The sequence below is a fragment of the Pelecanus crispus genome, chromosome 6 (genome assembly GCF_030463565.1).
Source record: "Pelecanus crispus isolate bPelCri1 chromosome 6, bPelCri1.pri, whole genome shotgun sequence".
In the NCBI taxonomy this organism is placed as follows: Eukaryota; Metazoa; Chordata; class Aves; order Pelecaniformes; family Pelecanidae; genus Pelecanus; species Pelecanus crispus.
This window is the reverse complement of record NC_134648.1, coordinates 2,587,451-2,596,355: the sequence shown is the minus strand read 5'-3', so window position 1 is coordinate 2,596,355 and position 8,905 is coordinate 2,587,451.

The window sequence follows — 8,905 nt, the reverse complement described above, 5'->3', positions numbered from 1 at the left end:
CCCACCCGGCCTCGCACGGGGACAGTCCGGCGTGGGCACTGTCCCGCACCGGGACACCCCAACTCAGGCACGGCCCTGCCTGGGGACCGGCCGGTGCCGGGGGTGCCACCCCCGTGTCAGGGACCCCCCTGACGTGGGCGCAGCCCCCGCCCGGGCAGAATTGATCCAGGGATCCTCCTACCCCCAGGTCCCCCCGATCCAGGGATCCCCTCAGCTCCGACCTCAGCCCGGGGACCCTGATCTGGGGACCCCCACCCCAGGGACACCCCTACCCCCAGGCCCCCCACCCTAGGGACCCCCCTCCTCTTCGCTGTTGTACCTTGACCCCGCGGGGGGCAGGACGGACCCGGGGGTCCCCGTGGGGCGCGGCTGACCCCTGTTTAAAGGCACCCCACCTTTGGGGGCTGCGGGGCCAGGCAGGGACCCCCAGGCCTCGTCCCTCGGTGAGAGTGGGGGGGCCCCGGCTGTATATACATATACATATACATATATATATATACGGATGTGTGCAGCCTGTGCCTGGCAGGGGGGTGGTTGGGGGGGGCAGGGGGCGGAGCCTGGGAAAGGGGTGGAGCCTGCAGGAAGGGTGGGGGGCACCGATGGGGTCCCCGAGGGGGGGGGTCCTCGCCTTCGACCCCCCCCCCCCCAAATCTGGCCCTGTGCCCCATTCCCTGCCCTGGGCTTAATTTATTTAATTTACAGTTCTTGGGGAGACCCCTGCCCGGGGAGGGGGTGCTTGGGTGGGCACCAGTGCTGAGCCACGGGGTGACAAGGGGCTCGGGGGGGTCCCAGAGTGACGGGGGGGGCGGTCTGGGGTGGGGTGCCCCGCTCGGGGGTGGGGGGTGAGGGTTCATCGCCATGGGTGGGCTGGCACCAGCGGGGGGCATGGCCAAGGGACCTGGAGTGATGCTGGAGTGAGGGGCTTGGCGGGGGGGGGGAAGGTGTTGGGGGACCCTCGGGGGGTTCCCACCTGCTGAGGACCTGGGGCGGGGGAGTCCCAGGTGCCAGGGACCCTTGGGGGGTTCCAACCTGCAGGGGGGGTCCCAGGTGCTGGGGATCCTCGGGGGGTTCCCTCCTGCTGGGGACCTGGGTGGGGGGTCCCAGGTGCTGGGACCTCGAGGGGGGTCCCACCTGCTGGGGACCCGGGTGGGGGGGTTCCGGGGACCCTCGGGGGGTTCCGACCTGCTGGGGACCTGGGGCGGGGGGGGTTCCCAGGTGCTGGGGACCCTCGGGGGGTTCCCACTTGCTGGGGACCCGAGGCAGGGGGCTCCCAGATGCCCCCAGGTGCTGGAGACCCTCAGAGGGTTCCCGCCTGCGGGGGGACCCGGGTGGGGGGGTTCCAAGTGACGGGGACCCTTGGAGGGTTCCCATCTGCTGGGGACCTGGGCGGGGGGGGGTCCCAGGTGCGGGGGACCTGGGGCGGGGGGGGTCCCAGGTGCTGGGGACCCTCGGGGGGTTCCCGCCTGCTGGGGACCTTGGGTGGGGGGTCCCAGGTGCTGGGGACCTTGGGTTGGGGGGGAGAGTCCCGGGTGCCCCCAGGTGCTGGGGACTCTCGGGGGGTTCCTGCCTGCTGGGGACCTTGGGTGGGGGGTCCCAGGTGCTGGGGACCTGGGGCGGGGGGGGGGGGTCCCAGGTGCTGGGGACCCTCGGGGGGTTCCCGCCTGCTGGGGACCTTGGGTGGGGGGGGTCCCAGGTGCTGGGGACCTTGGGTTGGGGGGGAGGGGTCCCGGGTGCCCCCAGGTGCGGGGGACTCTCAGGGGGGTTCCCGCCTGCTGGGGACCTTGGGTGGGGGGGTCCCAGGTGCTGGGGACCTGGGGCGGGGGGGGGTCCCAGGTGCTGGGGACCCTCGGGGGGTTCCCGCCTGCTGGGGACCTTGGGTGGGGGGGTCCCAGGTGCTGGGGACCTGGGGCGGGGGGGGGTCCCAGGTGCGGGGGACCCTCGGGGGGTTCCCGCCTGCTGGAGACCTTGGGTGGGGGGTCCCAGGTGCTGGGGACCTGGGCGGGGGGGGGGTCCCAGGTGCTGGGGACCCTCGGGGGGTTCCCGCCTGCTGGGGACCTTGGGTGGGGGGTCCCAGGTGCTGGGGACCTTGGGTTGGGGGGGGGGGTCCCGGGTGCCCCCAGGTGCTGGGGACTCTCAGGGGGTTCCCGCCTGCTGGGGACCTTGGGTGGGGGGTCCCAGGTGCTGGGGACCTTGGGTTGGGGGGGGGGGGTCCCGGGTGCCCCCAGGTGCGGGGGACTCTCGGGGGGTTCCCGCCTGCTGGGGACCTTGGGTGGGGGGTCCCAGGTGCTGGGGACCTGGGGCGGGGGGGGGGTCCCAGGTGCTGGGGACCCTCGGGGGGTTCCCGCCTGCTGGGGACCTTGGGGTGGGGGGGTCCCAGGTGCTGGGGACCTGGGGCGGGGGGGGGGTCCAGGTGCTGGGGACCCTCGGGGGGTTCCCGCCTGCTGGGGACCTTGGGTGGGGGGTCCCAGGTGCTGGGGACCTGGGCGGGGGGGGGGTCCCAGGTGCTGGGGACCCTCGGGGGGTTCCCGCCTGCTGGGGACCTTGGGTGGGGGGGTCCCAGGTGCTGGGGACCTTGGGTTGGGGGGGGGGGTCCCGGGTGCCCCCAGGTGCTGGGGACTCTCAGGGGGTTCCCGCCTGCTGGGGACCTTGGGTGGGGGGTCCCAGGTGCTGGGGACCTTGGGTTGGGGGGGGGGGTCCCGGGTGCCCCCAGGTGCGGGGGACTCTCGGGGGGTTCCCGCCTGCTGGGGACCTTGGGTGGGGGGTCCCAGGTGCTGGGGACCTGGGGCGGGGGGGGGGTCCCAGGTGCTGGGGACCCTCGGGGGGTTCCCGCCTGCTGGGGACCTTGGGTGGGGGGTCCCAGGTGCTGGGGACCTGGGGCGGGGGGGGGGTCCCAGGTGCTGGGGACCCTCGGGGGGTTCCCGCCTGCTGGGGACCTTGGGTGGGGGGTCCCAGGTGCTGGGGACCTGGGGCGGGGGGGGGGTCCCAGGTGCTGGGGACCCTCGGGGGGTTCCCGCCTGCTGGGGACCTTGGGTGGGGGGTCCCAGGTGCTGGGGACCCTGGGTTGGGGGGGGGGTCCCGGGTGCCCCCAGGTGCTGGGGACTCTCGGGGGGTTCCCGCCTGCTGGGGACCTTGGGTGGGGGGTCCCAGGTGCTGGGGACCTGGGGCGGGGGGGGGTCCCAGGTGCGGGGGACTCTCGGGGGGTTCCCGCCTGCTGGGGACCTTGGGTGGGGGGTCCCAGGTGCTGGGGACCTGGGGGCGGGGGGGGTCCCAGGTGCTGGGGACCCTCGGGGGGTTCCCGCCTGCTGGGGGACCTTGGGCGGGGGGTCCCAGGTGCCGGGGGGTGGATGCTGGGGGGGGGGGGGGGCCGGGACAAGACGGATGGGGGGTCCCGGGGAAGGCTGCCGGGGGGGGGGGGGGGGGATGTCCCGGGGGACCTGGCGGGGGGGGGGCTCCGGGGGGAGGGCGGCCCGGGGGCTCCCGGGGCGGGGTGGGGGGGGGGGGTGTCCCGCTGCAGGCCGTGCCGTGCCCGGGCCCGCTCCCGTCCGGGCGGGGCAGCGGCGGCGGCGCTTCCTGGTGCGGCGGGGGCGGCGGCGGGCATGGCGCTGGTGACGGTGCGGCGGGCGGCGGGCTCCGCCGGGGACCCCGCGGTGAGTGCGGGACGGGGCCGGTCTCCGGGAACGGAGGCGATTCGGTAAAGGCCGAATCCGGGGCCGCCGGGTGCTGCCGGGACGGGGAGCGGCTGCCGGAGGCGGGGGGGGGGGGGGGGGCGGTCCCGGCTCGGCCGGGCGCTCCGGTGGGAAGCGCCGCTGCCCCCGGGGAGTCCCGGGATGGTGGGGGGGGGGGGTGTCCGGGCTGTCCCGGCTGCTCCCGGTGGGAAGATCCCGGGAACCGGTTGCCCCCAGCACACTTTGGGGTCTCCCCTACTCCCGGCTGGGGTTTGCCCCGTAGTTAGGGAAGGAGGGGGTGCGTGGGGGGGGTGGTTGTCCCCGGTTGCTCCCACTGTCCCCAGTGCTCCCAGTACCCGCCCCCCGCCCCCTCCTCCGAGTAACCACTGGGCGTTATCTGGGTGCACAGCCCAGGGGCCCCCCCTGCGAGCACTTCCCCCCAGGGCAGCACCCGGGGGGGGGACACACGGGGACAGGACCCCCCCGGCATCCCAGGGCGGATCCCCAGGGATCTACCCCCCCGTGGGACCCCTGCCAGGGCACCCACGCTCCCCCACGGGGACAGGACCCCCCCGTGGGATGCCTGCCAGGGCCCCCACGGGCTCTTACCCCCCAGTGGGACCCCTGCCAGGGCACCCACGCTCCCCCATGGGACTCTTACCCCCCAGTGGGACCCCTGCCAGGGCACCCACGCTCCCCCATGGACTCTTACCCCCCCAGTGGGACCCCTGCCAGGGCACCCACGCTCCCCCACGGGGTCTTACCCCCCAGTGGGACCCCTGCCAGGGCTCCCACGCTCCCCATGGGGTCTTACGCCCCGTGGGACCCCTGCCAGGGCCCCCATTCTCCCCCACGGGCTCTTACCCCCCCGTGGGACCCCTGCCAGGGTCCCCACGCTCCCCCATGGGCTCTTACCCCCCAGTGGGACCCCTGCCAGGGCCCCACGGGCTCTTACCCCCCAGTGGGACCCCTGCCAGGGCCCCCACGCTCCCCCATGGGCTCTTACCCCCCCGTGGGACCCCTGCCAGGGCTCCCACGCTCCCCCATGGGGTCTTACCCCCCCGTGGGACCCCTGCCAGGGCCCCCACACTCCCCCATGGGCTCTTACCCCCCAGTGGGACCCCTGCCAGGGCCCCCACGGGGTCTTACCCCCCAGTGGGACCCCTGCCAGGGCCCCCATGCTTCCCCACGGGATCTTAACCCCAGTGGGACCCCTCCCATGGCCCCCATGCTCCCCCACGGGGGGCCCTGCCAATGCCCCATGCTGCTGGGATTTGGCGGGGGGTGGGGGGGGAGTTTGGCAGGGTGTCCCGGGCCCGCGGTGCCCCGGCAGGACATGCCGAGGGTGCTTGCCAGGCCCCCCGGGCATGGTCTGTCCCCCAAGTTCATGGCCCCCCGGGGGCACTGCCCCCCGCCCCGTGCTTCGCAGGAGGAAGATGCGTCCCGGCGCAGGCAGCTGCAGCGGCGGTGAGAAGGGGCTCCCAAACGGGCGTGGGGGGGACGCGACGGGTCGCTGCGGGGGGGGGGATGGGACACAGCTACACCCCGAGGAGCATTTTTGCTCCCCCCATGGTGCCCCAGCCACCCCCCCAAGCTTCTCCCCCCATCTCAGGGGAGCGCTTTGGGGGTACCCCAACCATGGGGGCTGGGTCGTGCTGCGGGCCGGGCCCCACATCCCACTCGGGGCCCTCCTGCCCCCCAGGCAGAGCTTTGTCATGGTCAAGGGGGCCGCCCTGCTGCTGCCCGCCGAGGAGCCGCTGGCAGCCGAGCCCCCCCCGGCCGAGCCCCCCGGGCAGGCCCCGGGGCGGCAGGAGCAGCACCTGCAGCTCATGATGCGGCTGCTGCGTCCCCAGGACGCCGTCCGGCTGGTAGGGCACGGCCACCCGGGGATGGGGGGACGGGGGGATGGGGGGGATGGAGGGGATGGTGGGGATGGGGGGGATGGAGGGGATGGAGGGGGATGGTGGGGTTGGAGGGATGGAGAGGATGGAGGGGATGGCAGGGATGGCTGGGATGGGGGGATGGAGAGGATGGAGGGGATGGAGGGGATGAGGGGATGCTGGATGGAGGGGATGGAGAGGATGGAGGGGATGGAGGGGATGGCTGGGATGGAGGGGATGGAGGGGATGGGGGGGATGGAGGGACGGAGGGGATGGGGGGATGGAGGGGACGGAGGGGATGGAGGGGATGGAGGGGATGGCGGGGATGGGGGGGATGGAGGGGATGGAAGGGATGGGGGGGATGGGGGGGTTGGGGGGGATGGTTAGGATGGAGGGCATGGAGGGGATGTTGGGGATGGAGGGGATGGAGAGGATGGGGGGGATGGAGAGAATGGCTGGGATGGAGAGGATGGCGGGGATGGTGGGGATGGAGGGATGGAGAGGATGGAGGGGATGAAGGGGATGAAGGGGATGGGGGGATGGGGGGGATGGCGGGGATGGAGGGGATTGGAGGGGATGGCGGGGGGATGGTGGGGATGGAGGGGATGGAGGGGATGGAGACGATGGGGGGGATGGTGGGGATGGTGGGGATGGAGGGGATGGAGCGATGGAGAGGATGGTGGGGATGGAGAGGATGGAGGGGATGGAGAGGATGGAGAGGATGGAGGGGATGAAGGGGATGGGGAGGGGATGGGGGGGATGGCGGGGATGGCGGGGATGGTGGGGATGGCGGGGGATGGCGGGGATGGAGGGGATGGAGGGATGGAGGGGATGGAGGGGATGGTGGGGATGGTGGGGATGGAGGGGATGGTGGGATGGAGGGGGATGGAGAGGATGGAGGATGGGGGGATGGAGGGGGATGGTGGGGATGGAGGGGATGGGAGGGGATGGAGACGATGGGGGGGATGGTGGGGATGGTGGGGATGGAGGGGATGGAGAGGATGGAGAGGATGGGGGGGATGGAGGGGATGGTGGGGATGGAGGGGGATGGTGGGGATGGAGGGGATGGCGGGGGATGGAGGGGATGGTGGGGATGGTGGGGATGGAGGGGATGGAGGGGATGGTGGGGATGGCGGGGGATGGAGGGGATGGAGGAGGATGGGGGGGATGGAGGGGATGGAGGGGATGGAGGGGGATGGCGGGGATGGAGGGGATGAAGGGGATGGGGGGGATGGAGGGGATGGTGGGGATGGTGGGGATGGAGAGGTGGAGGGATGGAGGGGATGGCGGGGATGGTGGGGATGGAGGGGATGGAGAGGATGGAGGGGATGGCGGGGATGGAGGGGATGGAGAGGATGGAGGGGATGGAGGGCATGGAGGGGATGGAGGGGCATGGGGCAGATGGAGGGGATGGAGGGGATGGTGATGGGGACAGGGGTGGGGACAGGATGGGGATGGCATGGGACAGGACAAGAGGGATGGGGGACAGGGATGGGACAAGGAAGGGTATGGGAATTGGATATGGATGGGGACAGGATGAGGTGGGATGGGGACAGGGATGGGGACAGGATGGGATGGGGACAGGGATGGGGAAAGGATGGGGATGAGATGGGACAGGACAAGATGGGATGGGATATGGATGGGGACAGGGTGGGAATGGGATGGGACGGGATGGGATGGGACAGGCAATGGGGACAGGAAGTGTATGAGAATGAGATATGGATGGGGGAAGATAGGAAGGGATGGGGACAGGGGTGGGAATGGGATGGGATGGGGATGGGGACAGGGATGGGGAAAGGATGGGATGGGGACAGGGATGGGGACAGGAAGGGTATGGAATGGGATATGGATGGGGACAGAATGGGAATAGGATATGGATGGGGACAGTATGGATGAACAGGATGGGGACAGGGATGAGGAAAGGATGGGTATGAGAATGGGATATGGATGGGGACAGGATGGATTGGGATGAGAAGGGATGGGGACAGGGATGGGGGGTGGGATGGGGACAGGGATGGGGACAGGAAGGGTATGGGAATGGGATATGGATGGGGACAGGATGAGGGTGGGATGGGGACAGGGATGGGGACAGGAATAGTATGGGAATGGGATATGGATGGGGCAGGATAGGGATGAGATGGGGACAGGATGGGATGGGATGGGGAAAGTATGGGATGGGGTGTGATGGGGACACGGATGGGGACAGGATGGGAATGGGACAGGACAACATGGGATGGGGACAGGAAGGGTATAGGAATGAGATATGGATGGGGGCATGATGGGAATGGGGATATAGATGGGGACAAGATGGGATGGGACGGGATGGGGACAGGGATGGGAACAGATGTGTATGAGAATGGGATATGGATGGGGACAAGATGGGATGGGACGGGATGGGGACAGGGATGGGGAAAAGATGGGTATGAGAATGGGATATGGATGGGGATGGGATGAGAATGGGGAGAGGGATGCGGACAGGAAGGGTATGGACGGGATAGGATGGATGAGGACAGCATGGGGAGGAATGGGATAGGGATGGGACAGGGAAAGGGTATGGAATGGGATATGGATGGGGACAGAGGGGGGAATGGGATGGATGGACGGGATGGAGGCAGGATGGGGATGGGAAGGATGGATGGAGGGATGGGAGGAGGCTGGGGAAGCCGGGTATGGGAATGGGAAGGATGGATGGGGACAGGATGGGGACTGGCGCAATGGGATGGGATGGGACGGGATGGATGGACATGGGATGGATGAGATGGATGGGATGAGGATAGGGACGGGATGGGGACAGAAGGGTATGGGAATGGGATAGGATGGGGATGGGGACAGGATGGGGATGGAATGGGATGGGCATGGGATGGGAAGGCGATGGAATGGGATGGGATGGGGATGGGGACAGGATGGGGATGGGACGGGACGGGATGGGATGGGGATGGGATACAGCCCAGCCTGCGCCCCAGTGTGTCGATGTCCTCCCCGGGCACTGGGGACACGGGGGGGCAGATCCCGCAGCGCTGCCCCCGGGGTGCAGGGGACACCCCTCATGGCCTCCCCCCCCCCCCCCAGGCGGTGCGGCTGGAGTCGGCGCGGGGCGCCGCAGCGGGTGCGGTACCTGCTGGTGGTGCGGGCCCGAGGAGGCGGGAGCCGAGGGGGGAGACGGTGCTGCTGGGCGTGGACTTCGCCCACGAGGGGTGAGCGGGGGCGCGGGAAGGGGGGACACGGGGGGGGTGGCTGCACCCCCTGACCTCTGCCCATCCCAGGGCCACCCGCTGCACCCTGGGCATGGTGCTGCCCCTCTGGAGCGACACCCAGGTCTTCCTCGACGGCGATGGGTAAGGGGTAGGCGGGGCTTCTGGG